Source organism: Diceros bicornis, chromosome 6, assembly GCF_020826845.1.
Source record: "Diceros bicornis minor isolate mBicDic1 chromosome 6, mDicBic1.mat.cur, whole genome shotgun sequence".
Lineage (NCBI taxonomy): Eukaryota > Metazoa > Chordata > Mammalia > Perissodactyla > Rhinocerotidae > Diceros > Diceros bicornis.
Window position 1 is genome coordinate 12,133,692 of NC_080745.1, and position 19,809 is coordinate 12,153,500.

Below are 19,809 nucleotides of genomic sequence, written 5' to 3' on the forward strand. Positions count from 1 at the left end.
GGGGTTTCCCTGCCAAAGGGTCATTTGTGGAATGTCAGCCAGTCTAGCATGAGCTCCAGTTTTACATCTGAAGGGTGAGAGATGAAGCCCTAGAGGTAGAGGTGGAGAAGGAGATGGAGTGGGGTGGAGAGGGAGGTGGAGGAGATGGGGTGGGGGTGGAGAGGGAGGTGGAGAAGGAGATGGGGTGGGGTGGAGATGGAGGTGGAGAAGGAGATGGAGGTGGAGGAGATGGGGTGGGGGTGGAGATGGAGGTGGAGGAGATGGGGTGGGGGTGGAGATGGAGGTGGAGGAGATGGGGTGGGCTGGAGATGGAGGTGGAGGAGATGGGGTGGGGTGGCGATGGAGGTGGAGGAGATGGGGTGGGGTGGCGATGGAGGTGGAGAAGGAGATGGGGTGGGGCTAGAGAGGGAGGTGGAGGAGATGGGGTGGGGTGGAGATGGAGGTGGAGGAGATGGGGTGGGGGTAGAGAGGGAGGTGGAGGAGATGGGGTGGGGGTGGAGATGGAGGTGAAGGAGATGGGGCGGGGTGGAGATGGAGGTGGAGGAGATGGGGTGGGGGTGGAGATGGAGGTGAAGGAGATGGGGTGGGGTGGAGATGGAGGTGGAGAAGGAGATGGGGTGGGGCTAGAGAGGGAGGTGGAGGAGATGGGGTGGGGTGGAGATGGAGGTGGAGGAGATGGGGTGGGGGTAGAGAGGGAGGTGGAGGAGATGGGGTGGGGGTGGAGATGGAGGTGAAGGAGATGGGGCGGGGTGGAGATGGAGGTGGAGAAGGAGATGGGGTGGGGTGGAGATGGAGGTAGAGAAGGAGATGGGGTGGGGCTAGAGAGGGAGGTGGAGGAGATGGGGTGGGGTGGAGAGGGAGGTGGAGGAGATGGGGTGGGGTGGCGATGGAGGTGGAGGAGATGGGGTGGGGTGGCGATGGAGGTGAAGAAGGAGATGGGGTGGGGGTAGAGAGGGAGGTGGAGGAGATGGGGTGGGGTGGAGAGGGAGGTGGAGGAGATGGGGTGGGGGTAGAGAGGGAGGTGGAGGAGATGGGGTGGGGGTGGAGATGGAGGTGGAGAAGGAGATGGGGTGGGGTGGAGATGGAGGTGGAGAAGGAGATGGGGTGGGGCTAGAGAGGGAGGTGGAGGAGATGGGGTGGGGTGGAGAGGGAGGTGGAGGAGATGGGGTGGGGGTGGAGATGGAGGTGGAGGAGATGGGGTGGGCTGGAGATGGAGGTGGAGGAGATGGGGTGGGGTGGCGATGGAGGTGGAGGAGATGGGGTGGGGTGGCGATGGAGGTGGAGAAGGAGATGGGGTGGGGCTAGAGAGGGAGGTGGAGGAGATGGGGTGGGGTGGCGATGGAGGTGAAGAAGGAGATGGGGTGGGGCTAGAGAGGGAGGTGGAAGAGATGGGGTGGGGCTAGAGAGGGAGGTGGAGGAGATGGGGTGGGGGTGGAGATGGAGGTGGAGGAGATGGGGTGGGGGTAGAGAGGGAGGTGGAGGAGATGGGGTGGGGGTGGAGATGGAGGTGAAGGAGATGGGGCGGGGTGGAGATGGAGGTGGAGAAGGAGATGGGGTGGGGTGGAGATGGAGGTGGAGGAGATGGGGTGGGGGTGGAGACGGAGGTGGAGGAGATGGGGTGGGGGTGGAGACGGAGGTGGAGGAGATGGGGTGGGGGTGGAGACGGAGGTGGAGGAGATGGGGTGGGGTGGAGACGGAGGTGGAGGAGATGGGGTGGGGTGGAGAGGGAGGTGGAGGAGATGGGGTGGGGTGGAGAGGGAGGTGGAGAAGGAGATGGGGTGGGGTGGAGACGGAGGTGGAGGAGATGGGGTGGGGGTGGAGACGGAGGTGGAGGAGATGGGGTGGGGTGGAGAGGGAGGTGGAGGAGATGGGGTGGGGTGGAGACGGAGGTGGAGGAGATGGGGTGGGGTGGAGACGGAGGTGGAGGAGATGGGGTGGGGTGGAGTCGGAGGTGGAGGAGATGGGGTGGGGTGGAGATGGAGGTGGAGGAGATGGGGTGGGGTGGAGAGGGAGGTGGAGGAGATGGGGTGGGGTGGAGATGGAGGTGGAGGAGATGGGGTAGGGTGGAGACGGAGGTGGAGGTAGAAGCAGAGATCTATCCTCCCTAAAGCTGCCAAGGGAGAGGAACCGATAATGAGGTGCTGTCTTCGCTCCACAACAGGGCCTGGACAAATGTTCTGTAGCACACGAGTTGTAAATAGCAAAATTCTGCTGGGCTGGAAGGAATTCTAGGCTAAGGAATTGTAAATGGGGCAGAGGGTCCATGCTGAGAGGCCTAGTGGAAAGTCTCATTCTTAAATATATACTTATTTAAAACAAGAACAACGATTTTATTTATCAGTTACAGGACATCAACAACTTATTTCCCCTCCCCCATTCTCCCTCCCTATTCTCTCCCCCATTCTCCACCCCCCTTCATCTTTTTCTGCAGGGCATAAGTATTGAATATCTTCAATATCTGGGTGCGGATGGAAAGAGGACAATTTAGCATAGGTATATCTAAGCTGTGGGAGGTGGGGGCAGAACATTAGAATAAAAAGCCAATAATGAAAGTAAAGATTAAGAGAGAACTTGAAACACAAAAGCTAATCGGGGCAGGTTGTGCTGAACAGTTTGCTCTGAGATTTTAAACAAAAGAAAATATGCTGAATTTCCTGAGGCGCTGGATCTTAGTCTTGGCTGAACATCGCAATCATCTGAGGGGTTTTTAAAAAGACTGCAGGAGCCTGGGCTCCCCCAACTCCAGACCTCTGAAGAAGGATCTGCAGAAGTGGAGCCCAGGCATGGGTGGTTTTTAAGAGCTCCCAGGGTGATTTGAATCACCAGGTGGACTTAAGAGCTAGTGTCCTAGAGCAGTGGTTCTCAAACTTAAGTGAGCATCAGAAATACTTGGAGGGCTTTCGGCGACCGTGAAGCTGGGGAGGTGAGATCCCAGCAGCGCCGAGGACGTCGGCTGTCACTGTCATCTCAGTTCTTCACTCTCCTCCTAAGCCCACCAATAAAATGATTTGATCACAAAAAAAAAAAAAAAAAAGAAATACTTGGAGGGCTCATTAAAACACAGATTGTTGGGCCCTTCCCTCAGGGCTGCCAATTCAGCATGTCTGAAGTGAGTCTGAGAATTTGCATTGCCAATCAATTCCCAAATGATGCTGATGTTGTTGTTCTGGGGACCACAATTTGAGAACCACCGTCTTAGAAGAATAAATGCTGACCATTTTTTTCATGAGAACATGCGTGTGTACTCAATCTATAGGCTTGAATAGCTGGGTTGTCTCTCTTCATGCACCTAGAAGCGATGTGTGCATAGGAGAGCGAAGGAAAGGAGGAAGCCCAAGCAAAGAGGGGGGTACTACTTGTAAATTCAAATTAGTGTACCACCCACCTCTCTCTCTACTTTGTTTTGTTCAAGTTGTGACTGAGGAACTCTGGTCATTTTTGGTCATGTTCTACCCCTGAGGAAATGTCATAGTTCTTGCAGTTGGAGACATCAGTTTGCAATATGAACACTCATCTTTCCTCTACTCATGCAACCAGAGCCTGAGCCACTCCCTCTGGAGCCCACAGGCTCTACCCTGAAAGAGCCTCAAAGAGCATCCTAGAGTCAGGGAGTGACTGACTGAGTTTCTGAACCTCTTCTTCCTATGGTGGGAGGGGTGACTTGACCAGGGGCCTGGTTGGGAAACCAAACTGGGTGGCTTGAAAGCGAGGCTAAAGAAGAAGGGCTCTGGCGGAGATGGGGTCAGGAGAGAGGGTGTGTCTTCGGAGATGCCCTTCTGCAGGCCTTACAGTAAGCCCCCTCTCCCTGACTCCCCACACCTGGAGTGTGAGGTCAGGGAATTAGGAAGTGAGATCAAGTCTCAACTTTCGGTTTCTGTACCCTTGAACAGCTTGGTGAGGTCCAACTGACACCTTAGCCAAAGGCCCAACCCCAAAGCAAACCAGTGTGTGTATGTGGTCTGGGGAGGATGACAAGGAAAGAGGTACTCTGGACAGGGTGCAAGCTCTTCCTCACCATTTCTCAGGGTTCCAGCAGAGACTGGATTTAAGGGGCCTGCAGCCTCCCTTTCTCTCTTTCCCCCATCCCAGCCTCAGAGAGACCCAAGGACCAGCTGTCCCCAAGACAACTCCCCTGGGACAAGAGGCAATAAACCTGAATTCCTTAGCTCTTCCTCCTTTTCTGAGTCAGCCCCCAATAGGTTCACAGGGAACCACGATAGGGTAACAAGCAAAACGCTGTGAGAAGGAAGAAGGAGGCCCTGAGCCACATCTGGGTTACAAAAAACATTTTGAATTTGTAGAATATCAGAGATGATTACATTCAATCACAAATAGTGAAATGCTGTCTGAAATCACACACACGCATATGTACATATTTAAACACACGGGATGTCCCTTCCAGGTATAGATCATTGGAAGCTGACAGCGGTAAACTGAAGCTAATAAATCAGAAGTTCTTCCTGTTGAATGAAAGAGAGGCTGTTGATAGTATTACAGACCTGGGCAGGAAACTCTGGAGCTCTGTTCTGGCAACACCTCTTATTTTACAACAGCTCTGAGCATATCGTCTTTTGTTACCTCCAGGTCTTTAATTTGCCTGGTGGGGACTGGGAGGTACCTGCCAATACTTCCACCTGTGTGCCCAATCACACCCCCACCCCGCTCTCCCAGGAAACTTACACTCATGTTTATTCCTTCTATTCTACCTCTCCCTCTCAACAGTCTTCCTACCAGATGTAAAATAGGCTTGTCTCTTTCTTCGCTGCCTGACTCCTAGTTATCCACCACCTCCATTTTCTCATCTCTTGTTTATTCCTCAGCCCACTCTAATTCACTTCTGGCTTTAACTACTCCAGGATTTCAAGCTTCCTCTTATATTTGATATTATTGATCACTCCTTTCTTCTTGAATCCCTGTTTCCTTCTACCTCCCTGGCAGGTCATTGGCAGGCTCATCCTCTTCATGGCCATTTAATGCTGAAGTTCCTCAAGCTTGGTTCCTGGCTGTCTTCTGTTCTTGCCCACTACCCTCTTTCCCTCAGGCCTAGGCTAACTCATCCATACCCAAGACTTCAAGTCATCATTATCTGTCGATGATTCATCTCTTATCTACCTGAGCCCAGCTCTGTATCTCTAAATGCCAACTTGGCATCTCTTTTGGGCAGATCAAAAGCCTTCAAACTACCTGCTCTCACCATCTTTCCACTCAAGCTTTGTCCTCCTCCAAGATTCCCATCTCTGAACCAGCACCAACATCTATCCTTGGCCGCAAGCCAGAAACCTGTGAGCTTTCCTTGATATCTCTCTTTCCTTCACTGCCCACATAGCCCATCATCAACTTCTGTGCTTTGGATCTCCTAAATGGTCTTCAGATCTTTCCTCTTACTGTTTTCATGACTATTACCATAGACCAAACCTCTACCATCTGTTATCTAGACTACTACATCCACCTGGCCTCCTGCCAATATGGAATCTTCAAGATGCCATTCTGACCATGCCACCCCCTTTGCTGAAGCATGTCAGGGTCTTCCCATTGCACTTAGGATAAAGACAAGATTTTCAACATGGGTAGTATGGCTGCACTAGGTTTGGTCCCTTTCCAGTCTTCCCAACTTCATCTCATAGCTCCTTCTTCCTTGATCTTCCAGCAGCACTGGCTTTTCCTCAATTTCTCCAACTCACCCTGCTCCCTCTCACCACAAGACCCTTGCCCACTAAGTTACTTCTGTCTGAAATATTTTCTGCCTAGTTAAATCTATTCTCAGTTCAAGAGGCAGTTCCTCAAGAAAGCCTTTCCTGGCTTTATTAATTCTATCAATTGGTTTCATAATACTGTGTAGCCATATCAATTTGTATTATAATGAGGTGATCACTTTGCATTTGTTTACTGTTACTATTTCCAAATTAAAGTGATTAAGTCTGTAAGCTTCATCATATTATTATCAGTGCTAGCACAGTGCCTGGCACAGAATGCATGCAATAAATACTTATTGGAGAAATAAAGGAAGGAAGGAAGGAAATAAAGAAGCCTGAGAGGGAGGGAGGGAATGAGGAGAGAATGAATGAATGAATGCTCACATTTGCGTTCCATTTCAGAATGACTGGAAATAGGCCAACCCAACATGACATGGGAAGATAGTCTACCTGAATTCACTCATTTATTCAATAAATATTTATTGATTCATTATTAAAGTAATGTACATTTTTCTGATTATGAACATAACTGTTCCATTTGGAACCCATGGAAAAATACCCAAAGGATAAAAGAGAACCAATTTACGTTTCATTCCACAGTCTAATGATGAACTATGGTTAAAATAATTTGGCATATTTCTTTCCAGGTTTTTTCTATGTATATATAGTATATAAGTAGGATCATTCTCTCTATATATAGACTTGCTTCTTTTTCTTAATGATGTATTATGAACATTTTCTCTTGTTGTTAAGAATTCCTCCAACACATGGCATTTAAATAGCTAAAATGTATTCTATTGCCAAGATGTATGTAGTTTAGACACCCTTCCACTCATTGCTGGATATTTAAGGGCTTGCCAATGTGTCACTTCTATAACAACATCTACACGCTTTGTGGGGTCCAGAAATAGCGTAATGCATGGAATCTGGTAGGAGGTGGATTTTGGGAAAACAAGAGGCAGCTTTTTCCAGCTGGTTGAAGGGAACATTTATTTGCTTGTGGGTTGCACCAGAGGTGGATTTTGGGAAAACAAGAGGCAGCTTTTTCCAGCTGGTTGAAGGGAACATTTATTTGCTTGTGGGTTGCTGGGCCCTGCGCAGGTGTCTTCGGAATGCACCACACTGTTGGTCAAGGTAATGAGCTCTTCGTCCCTCAGGTGTGCGCCCGGGGCCGGGAAGTCTGCTCCTCCGAGCAAGTTTGGTCTAAGCGCACCTCACCTGCAAACCCCGGGGCGAGGAGCCCCTGAGGTATTGGCTCCTACTAGCGGACCGCCCCGGGCCAGCCGCCGGGCACTCTGGCCACGCGCCGCCACGTGCCGGGAGCAGGGCGCCGCCCCCTCCGGCTCCCCGCCACGCCCCTCACACGCCGCCCTCAGAGGCTCTCTCCGCAGCTCCGCCTCCGGGCGACCTCCGCCAGTCCTCCCGGCCCCCAGAGTAGCCCCGCCCCGCAATCCGGGCCCCGGGGCCGCCCCGCCCGGCGGGCCGCTCGCGAGGCGTGGGGGCGGCGCCCTGCGCGATGACGTGGGCGGGCGTGCGCGGTGACGGCCCGCGTCCCTGTTACTCAGCGGAGCGGCCGAGGCCGGACGACGCGGCCCGGATCGCGGAGCGGCCAGCGGCGCTGGGTAACGGCCGCGGCGACCGCCCGGACGGCGCCGGTGCCCGCCGGCGGGCTCTCCTGTCGCCGTTCGCTGCGCTGCCTGGTGAGTGCGGCGGCCGTCGTAGGGCCTTGGCGGCCCGCGGCCCCGCCGTGTTTATGTTATTGTGCCGCGGCTGCCGCCTTCTCCCCAGCGGTGCCCCCCTCCCGTGGTGGGGGCGGGAGCGCGCGGGGCGGGGGGCGCGCGGGGCGGGGGCGGCGCGCGAACAATAGCGGCCCGGGAGGCGGCAGCCGGCGGGGGGCGTGGGGCTGCGGGACCCTGGCCCGCCGCGCAGCTCCGCCCGCCGGTCCTCGCGCGCCCTGCTTGTGCGGGTCCCGCGCCCGCGTCGGGAGGCGAGAAGGGAGCGGGGGTGGGTGGCAAGTTCGGAAGTACTTCGGCGGAGGCGCCGGGGCGTCCCGCCGCGCCCTAGTGCCTCCCGCGGCGGTGGCCCGGTCCCGGCGCCCACGGGGACCGTGTTTTGTTTCCCGGTGGTTTCTTTGTGCTGACGTTCTGAGCGAACGTAGCAGCGGCGCGGAACAAGGTTGGGGTGGCCTTCAGCTCTGGGCTGCGAGGGAGAGCGGGGCCTGGGGCTGGGGCGAAGGGTGGCCGTCAAGCTCGGCGCGAGCTTCAGTGGTCAGCGGGCGTTTCTCTGGACGGTCGCTCGGTGGTGACCTTTTGACTTTTTCACCCCACCCTCCGACCTCTTTGTCTTGCATTTGTGTTCCCAATCCTTAGGTGGTAGAACCAAGTCCGTTTTAAAGTATTGCGATGAACACTTTTAATTTTAATTTCTGCAAGTTCTCTATCAGATGTTTACTGTGAACTTGGTAACATGTTGACTGCGTGGTATCAGACGATGTTCGGTGGTTACTGTTTTTACCTCTGAAATTCAGTAATCGTTACAGTAGAATTCTGGTGTGTCAGTCCATTGTGTTTTGAGATGAGCATCCAGCAAATACCTCCTCGGCAATTAGAACATCATTTCATTCATTCATTCAGCAACTGTTCAGTACGTACTGTACTCAGATGGAGAGTTTGAAGATAAAAAGAAATATCCTTTAGTGGAAGAGGATGCTTTGACTGAAATATAATAGATGTGCCTTTAAATGAGACGGTTATGTAAGTGATGTGTGTTAAAAAAGGTATAGTTATACTCTGGGTCATTTTAGTATTTTTTAGTAGTACATCTGGAACTTATAGTGTAATGTTATATTAGGAAGTAGAGTTAGATTTGGTCTAAATGTACAACAGCTTTTATTTATTTGCGAATTTAATTTTTCAGTCTTACAGCCTTACAGTGATTTGTAACGTTTACCTCAGATTCCCCTGCTGTGGGTTAAGCCTAGGAGGTCAGATGCTGTAAGTGAACATGTTTAGTGCTGTGCCTGACAAAAGCAAGCCATCAAAATGGGACTTCCTTGAGGACAGGCCTGTCTTGCGTCTGTGTCTCCTCCAGCACCTAGCCTGGATATGTAGTAAGTGTTCAATAAAAGTCAGGTTAATGTAAAGCTCTTTACAACTGATAGTATTTCAAATCAAGCCTTAAAAAAAAGTTTAACGTTCTCTGTAAAGTTTTGGAAGCCTTGTGCAAACTGTTACTTCCAGATGGCTAAATGATCAGTTCATATGTATTATCTGTCACGACAGTAGGGGCTTTTGAATCATTTCAGTATCAATTTTTTTTTTTTCTATTCTATACTTTTAAATCCTAAAATAAAACCTTGTCTAAAAAATTTTTTTAATATGTGTGTATCTGTGTGCGATGTATATATAGCATTCATATACATATATATCTTGCACACAGACACACAGTGATATTTCAGTAGGGGTCTAAAATGATTGCATTTATCCTTTTGTGAATATTAATTGAAAAGTTTCTGATGACTCCTGTATTTTAAGTGGAAAAGCTAGAACAAAGGAAACAAGTTGCATAAAAGTTTTATTAGAAATGTTTAATTTCTAATAACATTTTAGAAATGTTTGTTGGTAATGTTTAATTTTAAATTCTTCATTGTACTAATACTATTGATGAAGCATACCATTGATGAAGCATATGGGCCTAAAACTCAAAATAATTGATTTATTTAATAAATAATAATAAATAATAACTTGATTTATCCAAGTTACATCTCTTTTCTACTCACTACTTAATGAATTTTGACATGTGTTTTGGAGAATTTCAGGTGAGCTCTTTGTTATCTGATGTAGAGTACAAATAAATAAGAAAATGATATTTTATTGAAATAAGGGATGAAAATCTTGAGATACCAAACTGTTATTGCTTTACCTGGTTAATTAAGGTATGTCAGGTTCCAGTAGGAGTTACTGATACAAGTCCTTTGGCAGTAGCTCACTGTCAGGCTACATGTCAAGCCAGAGTTTTTGTTTTGTTTTCTAAATTCTGTTGGTTTTTGAAAATAACAGCTTTATCGAGATGTAATTGATATACCATAAAATTTACTCTTTTAGTTGTGCATCAGTGGTTTTTAATATGTTCACAAAGGTATGCATTGATCACCATTTTCCAGAACGTTTTCATCACCCCAAGGAGAAGCCCTATACCCATTAGCGGTCACTCCCCATTCCACTCTAAATTATATTTAAAGGAAGAGATAGCACTGAGTCTCTTAGTAAGTACTATAGTATTCCGTTAATGAATTTGAAAAGGACTCCCTTTAAGTGTCCTGGCAGAGTAGGAAACTATGTCCTTCATACCACCTTACATCCTGGGAGAAAGGCCACTTGGAAAGGAAATTAGTTTAAGAATAAATTTTACCAAAATTAATGAGGTTGGAATCTTAACTATTTTCTCAATGTTTAATATTATGGAATTGACCTTGTGAAGATACTCAAGGCTCAGTGAAACTTCTTGAAGTAATTTGTTGTTAAGTATCTGGTCACCAGCTTTCCTAGTGGTTATTAAGAGGTTGTTGAATAGAAGCCTGACTCTTGTTGGTCTGCTTTGCCAGTGAGTTGAGTTTGACAAATTTGAGTCATCTAGATAGTTGAGATTCTTTGTTGCACGTGTGGAAGTATAAAATGTCTGACATTAAGAGGCCAGCTCTTTAGAGGTCTCTGGTTGAGGAGCTTTTCTGATTCATGTGGTACAAGGAAATCATTATAGCCACATAACTTTAGATATGAGTCATTTGCCTATTTCAGTGAGCTGTAATGCTTATTGTCTTAGTCATGAGCTCTTTACATGAACATTTAGAAGCTTTGTCTTCTTACTCTGATGCAGATTAACTTGAACTTTGATTTCAGAAATGAGTTCTAAGTCAACTGACTTTGCTACCTAAAAGGTGACAGAAGATTGAAGTAAGAGCTGTCCTGTCGTTCAGGGCAATAGGTGGAACTAGACCTGTCCAGCAGTCACACCTAGGTTCACTTCTCAGTTCTATCATCTGGACTTTGTCATCAACAAGCTCTAGAGCCTTAGACAGATTGTTGGATTTAGAACTGTAAACTGAGGCTGTTGGAACTCTTTTTATAGAAGGGTTGTTCCCCAGACAGGTAGTTCTTCAGAAACGTACTGTGACAAGAAAGAGTCCTTCTTGGGTGAAAATCAGAATCCTGTGTCAAGAACAGCAATGAATGTTAGACTTGTAATTTTCAGAAGCAGAGAAAATTTTTGCGAGTCAAATATTTTCTGTAATATCCATACTTATAAAACAAATAAAAAGCTTCACCATAAGCTTGGAGTTCTTTGAATGGTAGATTTGATTTATTCCACAGCGCTGTGCTTGCTAACGAGACACTGTGCTCTCAGAGACTTAGTGTAAGATGTGAAAATGAAGAGTTGATTAGCTTCAAGAAGCTTATGATCAGGGATGGGACTTAAGCCATTTCTAAACTGTGAATTTATGTTCTTTTAAAAGATTTTTGAGGGGCCGGCCCCATGGCTTAGTGGTTAAGTGTGCACACTCCGATACTGGCGGCCCGGGTTCAGATCCCGGGCGCGCACCGATGCACCGCTTCTCCGGCCATGCTGAGGCCGCGTCCCACATACAGCAACTAGAAGGATGTGCAACTGTGACATACAGCTATCTACTGGGGCCTGGGGGAAAAAAAAGAGGAGGATTGGCAATAGATGTTAGCTCAGGGCTGGTCTTCCTCAGCAAAAAGAGGAGGATTAGCATGGATGTTAGCTCAGGGCTGATCTTCCTCACAAAAAGAAAAAAAAAAAATATTTGTGAGAGGCCTTCCTCCAAAGAAACAAAAGCCTATCCCAAATCTGTGGGCAGGCCAAATTTCATTGAAATCCAGATTTTAAAGTTATATGTGAGTGTGTATGTGTATAAAGCCTTTTAAAAAACTCATTAGCTGCCATTCTTTTTCAAGGTGGTGCGTTATATCACAAATATGTATCCATGTCTCTGGTTACCCTTTGGTAGTACATCAGTTTTGGTTAAAATCTGCCAATTCTTTAGAAAGTTAAGGAGGCCAAACTTAATAGTGGTTGCTAACATGGGCTTTAGGGTCAGTCCTGAGTTCTAATCCATGCTCCAAATCTATCTGTGTGGCATGGGCTAGTTCAGATTATGTAATGTCTTTGGGCCTGTTTTATTATCTGTCAAATGAGAATAATAATAGCACATAATCTCATAGGGCTGTGAGGTTTAAATAAGGTACTGCATGTGAATTGCCTGTCAGTCTAGTACAGTGCCTGGAACACTGGATGTAAGTATTCAGGAAATTTTAGCTATTGTTATCACTTACTATTTTTAACTTGGAGCAAATGCAAAATGCCAAGTAAATTTAAAACCATTTTGATATGACAGTATACATTGAAATTCTCCAGAATATACCGGTTGTTTCCCTCTGCAACTCTGGGGGGTTCATTTAAAATTTGATTGTCTTGTCTAATCTTAATTGACTGAAATGATTTAACATTTGGACCAGTAATCCTCTCTGCCTCGAAATTTGGAAATATTCCAAAAACAGATATTAAAGGGAAATTATTTGCCGCACTCTGATACAAAGTTGTTTTGCCGTGTTTACCTTTCCCACTGTAGAGAATTGCCTAAACTTTCCTAGGTTTATTTTGACAGATATCTAAAGGAATGGGAATTCAGGAACTGGGAAATAGCTTTATCACGTACCCATATTTGAAGAAAATGGAATACTGTCGAATCTTTAATCTTACTGAGATCTTTGACTCTCTGTGAAGATTAAAAATTTGTCAGAGTCTAGGTAACCACAGTAGTTCATTAAGCATTTTCTAGAGGTCTCTAGCAAAATAAGGGAGGATATTTATAAGTAGCATCTGGAAATAATATTTTTTCTATGTTTTTCTAAGTTGTCTGTGTAGTGTTTCTGTGGTTATATTGGTCCATCAAATTTCTTGCTCGTTCTTGAGGACAGCAACTCTGAGATGATACTGGATTTGCACAGGTTTGCATTTCTTGAGAAGCCACTCTATACCAATTCAGGTATTAAGTGATGTGGGAGCCACAGGAAGTACAAGTCAGTCTCTACTTCCAGTGAGTATAACTTGATGGGAGATAGGGATAAACATAAGTGCATTTATGTCCTAACGCAAAGAACCAAATATTGTTACGCATTTCATTGGGAATTTCTTTAGTCTTCAGGCCTGAGAACTGGATGTTGGGGCATTTGGAGACTTCCAAACCATACGCGCCTCACTCTGCCTTTTAAAATATACTCATTAGATAAACCACAAAAAGCAGGATGTCTTCTCTCCTAATTTCTGGTTAAAATTGAGAGTGTGGTACAGATTAGCCAAAATCTAAATCATAAGAAAAGGCAAACCAGTCCCCTTAAATCCTTTTTGGAACACAACGGAGTATCAAAATAAGTATATGAAAAGCAGATAGTAAAAAAGATGCTACTCAGATACTAACCAGAGTCCTCAAACTCTTCTGTATTGAAGCTCTGAAGACTTAAGGCTAGATCTATGCTAGGAGCACTTTCTTAAGTCTTTCTCTAATATGTATGGGCTTCACTGTTTCCTGTTGCAGAGAGGTCCAAGCCCCAATGTATTTCTTGGGACACTAGAGAAAAACAGCCAAGTACACCTGCTGTGCTTGGCACGAGGCATCAAAAACATTGGAAAGTTGCTATTTCCTAAAAGCTGTTAATGGGAGTGGATACTCAGTATTCCCTGACTTGCTCCTGAGAGGGTGATGCTCTGACTCTCAGATGCCATTTGGGTCAACCAAAAGTGAGGTGAAGGAAAGCCAACACTGTATAGATTTCCCTGTGACTTAAGAAAAGGTCACTATTCAGTCAAAACAAACAAAACCCAAAGCTTCTAGCTTTGTTACTACTGAGAATTAAAAAGTTTTAGTAATTTTATTTACATTTTGTTTGTATTTTGACTAAGTAGTGTATTCGCTTTGATTCAGAATTCCAAAGATATAATAAGATATACAGTAAAAAGTCTCCTTTCCACTTGGTGCAGCCACCCAGTTGCTCTACATTGGAAACAGTGTTAAGTTTCCTGTGGATCCTTCCAAAGATAGTTTATGTATGTGCAAGTAAGTATAGATATTCCTTGTCCAGAACCCTTGATCCGGATGTATTTCAGAATTAAAGTTTGGTTTTTAGTTGGGGGGACTGTAGAAAGGTAATATAGTGCCTCTACCATATTATCCAAAACCCCTAGCAGGAGGTGTGGTAGCATCCCATAATCAAACACATTAATGTTTCTGTATCAAAAGCATAAATAGTACAATAAAGATTATAAAAAGCCTTATGTAAAATTTTGTCAGACTTTGACACCAAATAGGTTTGTACTAAACTTATAAAAGATTTTTATTTTTCAGTGCTTTATGGATTTCAGAATTGCCAATGAGGGATTGTGTGTCTTATATGTATAATGTATGTCCTCTGCCCTCCCCCCCCTTCTTTATGTAACTTGTTGCATACCATGCTCATAATCCTTTACCTTTTGTTTTCAACGTAATGATGTAGTTTGGAGATTATTTCGTATTAGTCACGTCAGTACATAAATAGCATACTTTTTTTTTTTTTTTAACACCTTCATGGCATACCATTTGTCGTAATCAACTTGGGCTGCTGTAACAAAATACCATAGACTGGGTGGCTTAAACAGCATTTATTTCTGACGGTTCTAGAGGCTGGGAAGTGCAAAATTAAGGTGCCAAGAGATTTGGTTCTTGGCGAGGACTCTCCCTGGCTTGCAGACATCACCTTCTCACTGTGTCCTCACATGGAGAGAGAGTGCTCTGCTCTCTCTTCCTCTTTTTATGACACTAATCCCATTGTGGGGGCCCCATCCTCATGACCTCTTGTGACCGTAATTACTTCCTAAAGTTCTGACTCCAAATACCAGGGGTTAGGGTTTCAACGTGTGAATTTTGGGGGGACACAAAAATTCAATCCATCATTATACAGATGTAACATTTATTAAGCCCCCTTTTGATGTACATTTAAGTTGATTTCAACTGACTGAAATGTACATTTTTACAGCTTTTGCTATCAAAAGCTATGGTGCAGTGGCTTACCTTGTACATACATCATTTCACACTTGTATGTATAAGATACATTTCAAGAAGTGGAATTGCTGGTCAGAGTATATGTGATTTATAATTTTGATAAGATATTGCCAAAGTGCCATCTGTAGAGATTGTTCCAACTTACATTCCACCAGCACTGTGTAAGAATGCTTATTTCCTCATCACCATTAGGAGTGAGATTAAATATCTTTCATCTTTTTTTTTTTTTAATTTATTTTATCCCCCAAAGCCCCAGTAGATAGTTGTATGTCATAGATGCACATCCTTCTAGTTGCTGTACGTGGGACGCGGCCTCCGCATGGCCGGAGCAGCAGTGTGTGGGTGCGCGCCCGGGGTCCGAACCCAGGCCGCCAGCAGCGGAGCGCGCGCACTTAACTGCTAAGCCACGGGGCAGGCCCTCTTTCATCTTTTAAGGGCTATTTATATTTTCTTTATCGTGAACTCTTCATATCCTTGCCTATTTCTCTATGGCTTTGTTACTCATTTTCTTAGATTTGTAGGATTTATTTTTGTATTATGGAAAATAGCTCTGTGCTATTTTTTGGAAATATTTTTCCCAGTTTGCTGTTTGCCTTTTACGTCTGTTTATGGTGGTTTTGTCATGCTGATTTTTTTTTTCAGTAGTTAAGCTTACCAGTCTTTCCTGACTTCTAAGTTGTGTCTTTATGGTTAGAAAGTCTTTCCCTAATTGAAGATTGTACAAAAATTCTCAAATGTTATTTCTCTAATTCTGTTATGGTTTCTTTGTTCTTCTCTCTCTCTCTTTGTGTTGTTAATTCTTTTAATTATTTGGAATTTATTCTGAGATAAGGTGTGATGTATGGGTCCAACCTTATTTTTTTCACTGGTTGACCATCCAATTGTCCCAACATCAGTTATTAAATAATACATTTTTGTCTTACAGGTTTGAAATGCCACTCCTAATTTACTGAATTTCTATGTGTATTTGGGACCATTTCTGGTCCTCTGATCTGTCTGCCTATTTCAGAACCAAAGCATCCTGTTTTAATTATTGTATTTTATACTATCTTTTCTGTTAGGGCTAATTCCCTTTCGTTTCTCTTCTTTTTCAGAATCTTTTCTGGCTTCTATCTTGTTTGTTTTATATGAACCTTTAGAATCAACCCATGTACTCTAGTTGCTGTTTCTATTGGGATGACTTAATTTTTTATTTTACTGAGGTAAAATTTACATACAGTAAGATACTCAAACCTTAAATGTACAGCCCAATGAATGTTTACCTATGTATATACTTGTGTAACCCCAGATCAAGATATAGAAGATTACCATCTCCCAGAAAGTTTTCTCATGTCCTTTTCCAGTTAATATCTCCTTTTCCCCACCCCCACCCTGATTATCACATAGATTCAATTTGCCGTTAGGATTTTCTTTGTATTTATAGGAGAATTGACATTTTTATGGTGTTGTGTCTTTCTACTCAAGAATATGGAAAACTTAACCTTTTCATTTGTTCAAGTCTCTTTTTGGGTTCCTAATAGCATTTTTAAGTTTTTTGCTATTTTATGTATTTAAGTTTTCCTATTATTTATTTTTATTGCTGTTAGAAATAGCATTTTTTCTTCCATTTTATCTTCTACCTGGTTGTGTACAAAAAGCTGTTTAGGGGCCGGCCCTGTGGCCTAGTGGTTAAGTTTGGGGCGCTCCGCTTCAGGGGCCCGGCTGTGATTCCCGGGCACGTACCTACACCACTTGTTAGCGGCCATGCTGTGGTGGCGACCCACATGCAAAATAGAGGAAGACTGGCACACATCTTAGCTCAGGGCGAATCTTCCTCAAGCAAAAAGAGGAAGATTGGCAACAGATTAGCTCAGGGTGAATCTTCCTCAGCAAAAAAAAAAAAAGCTGTTTATTTTGCATATTAGTTAATATTTGTATGTAAATAAACCTCTTTTTAAATTTTCTTATTATCTGTAATCATTCTGTAGTTGAATTTTTTATTTTTCAGATATAAATCTTGCCATCCTTTTTTTAACTTCCTCCAGTTTTTACCTTCTCTCTCCTAGCTTTTACACCTCTAGTTTTTTCTCTTATTGCATTGGTAGCAGTGATATTTAAAACATAGTTTTCCTCCACAATGTGTAAAACAAGAACCAAAATATCTGTATACCTGCTGAGTAAATACTCAGGATATGAATAATAAGTGAAACTGGGGAGAGATTATGGGAGTAATAAGAGTAGTGTGAAGTTTTCTCCCTAATATTAATGTAAATAAACTTGAATTGTGGTTTTCAAAATGTCTAATAGACAAGTTAGTGATCATTTGACAGTAAATGCAGAATTAGTAATTAACTTCCTTGTCTCTTATTTGATAATACATATAGATTGCTTTCTATGTGCTTAGCATCCAGAGGCAATTCTCAGAAATATAACTTAGTCTGCTGCCTGGAAGCATATAATCAAGGTAGAGGGTCAAGCTGTATGAAGTGAGAAGTGAATGAGGGAATGCAGAAAAGTTGTGTGCCCTTGCCAGGAAGTTTGGTGGTTGGAAGATGAAGGCTTATTCTCCTGGCTATCGTCTCTCGTGGTTTCTGTTTTCGCAATGAAGTATGAGATTGGTATGGGCAGAGGGGGATGGGAGTGTGGGAAATTTGAAGCAGTTTGCTAAGAAGTGTTGATTGTTCATTTGTGGTTTGAAATCTTGAATTTAAAGTGATGTGAGTCAGGCTGATTTGGTGATTTTTTTCCCCCCCAGCATTATTTAACTGGTAGGTAAAAGCACAGATAAGGCAGATGGTTGGATTCCCCTGGGGTGAGGTTTTGCCAGATGTGTCACAGTTCTCCAGAGAAACAGAATCACTAGGAGATATATATGTATGTATGTGTATATAAAGAAATTTCAAGGAATTTGCTTACACAATTATGAGGGCTGACAAATGTGTAGGGCAGGAGCTGATGCTGTAATCTTGAAGCAGAGTGTCTTCTTCCTCAGGGAAAGCTGTTTTGCTCTTAGGGCCTTTCAACTGATTGGATGAGGCCCATCCACACTATTGAGGTTAATCTCCTTTACTTAAAGTCAACTGTAAATGTTAACCACATCTACAAAATACCTTCACAGCAACACTTAGATTAGTATTTGATTGAATAACAGGACTGTAGCCCAGATATATTGACACATAAAACTAGGTCTATATAAAAGAAGGAAAAGGGACAAGGGAAATAAGGGCTTTTTGAAGGGAGTGCTTAGAGGGGTGATGAATTGTGAAATCTAACATGGACAAGAAAGGAGGTGAAGTCAGGATGGATAGTAAGGAAGCAGTAGCATCAATGTATTGGAAATTTCAGTGAGAATTTTTGGGGGAGAGGTGGAATGGGATGAAGTAAGTGAACTAGAAGGATTGAATGTGGTGGTCAGAGTGGGATGCTTGAAATAAAGCTATTTGACAGGTGTAATAGTTTCTGGCAATGATAATACCCCAGGATTGGCCTTGGGAGTGGGCTGCTGAGGTGGAATTGAAGGAAAAGTCTGTGGAAATGAGGAGGCCAATGAATTAAAGAGGCTGAGATATTAAAAGGGTCAGTCAGTCAATCTGTATGGATGGTGAAGTTAGCAAATGGTGAGGGGAGTAAGGGTACATACTGTGTACTGTTGCTAACGTCCTTAATCAGTGAGGGAGGGTAGATGATGGTAAGGAACAGTAAAGGTAGTATAGTTGGCCAAGTGTGCTTGTCACGAATTTGGAATTTCAGAAGGTCCAGTAAAGGACTTAGGAGGGATGAGGAATTGGGTAAAATGGAGGATGTACACAGCAGTGTGGCAGTGAGAACTCAGGGAATGATAGATGACCAAGAAGAGTTGGACTTGTTCTGGGATGTGAGGTGTGATGGAATTTGTCCTGATAATAGGAGAATGTGGGTATCGTTTCTGCTGTTAGAGAACTTTATGGCAGGGTTTTTCAAATTGCCAGTCATGACCCATTAGTGGGTTGTACAACGAATTTAGGAGATCACAACTAGTGTTATATTTTTAAATGAAATAAAATAGAGAATATCAGAGTATAACACAAATAATAAGGGGCTAAGAATTTTTTAACAGCTTTGTTGAGATTTAGTTCATATACCATTACAATTCTCCTATTTGAAGTATACAATTCGGAGTTTTTTTAGTATATTCATGGAGTAATGCAGTGATCACCACAACCTAATTCTGGAATGTTTTTGTTACTCTTCAGAGAAACTCCATACTCATTAGCAGTCACTCCCCATTCCTGTACACTCTCCCACCCTTGCCTCAGACAACTACTTTCTTCTACTTTCTCTCTATAGATTTGCTATTCTGGGCATTTCATGTAAATGGAATCATATAGTATGTAGTCTTTTGTGACTGGCTTATTTCACTTAGCAGAATGTTTTTAAGATTCATTCATCTTATAGCATGTATCAGTACTTCGTTTTTATGGTCTATTAATATTCCATTGTACAGATGCAGCACATTTTATTTATCTACTGCTCAGTTGACAGGCATCTGGCTATAACAAGTAATGCTGTCATGAACATTCCTGCACAAGTTTTTGTATGACATATGTTCTCAGTTCTCTTGGGTATATAACCAGGATTAGAATTGCTGGTCATATGGGTAATTCCATGTTTAACATTTTGAGGAACTGCGAAACTGTTTTTCAAAGTGCCTGCACCATTTTACATTCCAACCAGCAAAGTATGATGGTTCCAGTTTCTCCACATCCTGTCAACTCTTGTTATTGTCTGTCTTTTGATATAGCCATCTTAGTGGATGTGAAGTGGTGTCTCATTGTGGTTTTGATTTGTGTTTCTCTGATGGCTAATCACGTTGATCATCTTTTCATGTGCTTATTGACCATTTGTATATCTTGGGAGAAATGTTTATTCAGAACCTTTGCCCATTAAAAAATGAGTTATTTATCTTTTTATTATTAAGTTGTAAGTGTTCTTTATGTAGTCTAGATACAAGTCCTTCATCAGACATGTGATTTGCAAATTATT

At 44.0% G+C, this 19,809-nt stretch overlaps 1 protein-coding gene across 3 annotated transcripts in view; it reads left to right on the forward strand.

Moving 5' to 3' along the window:
- Positions 1–7,311: 7,311 nt before the first annotated feature.
- Positions 7,312–19,809, forward strand: part of MAPK8 (mitogen-activated protein kinase 8) — a 101,135-nt gene continuing 88,637 nt past the window's right edge. For 2 of the 3 annotated variants that reach the window (XM_058542844.1, XM_058542846.1), the window contains exon 1: positions 7,313–7,393. The gene's annotated coding sequence lies outside the window, so the exon portion shown is untranslated. Of the gene's footprint in view, positions 7,394–19,809 lie in introns of all 3 variants that reach the window. The other variant, XM_058542845.1, reaches the window with a different exon arrangement.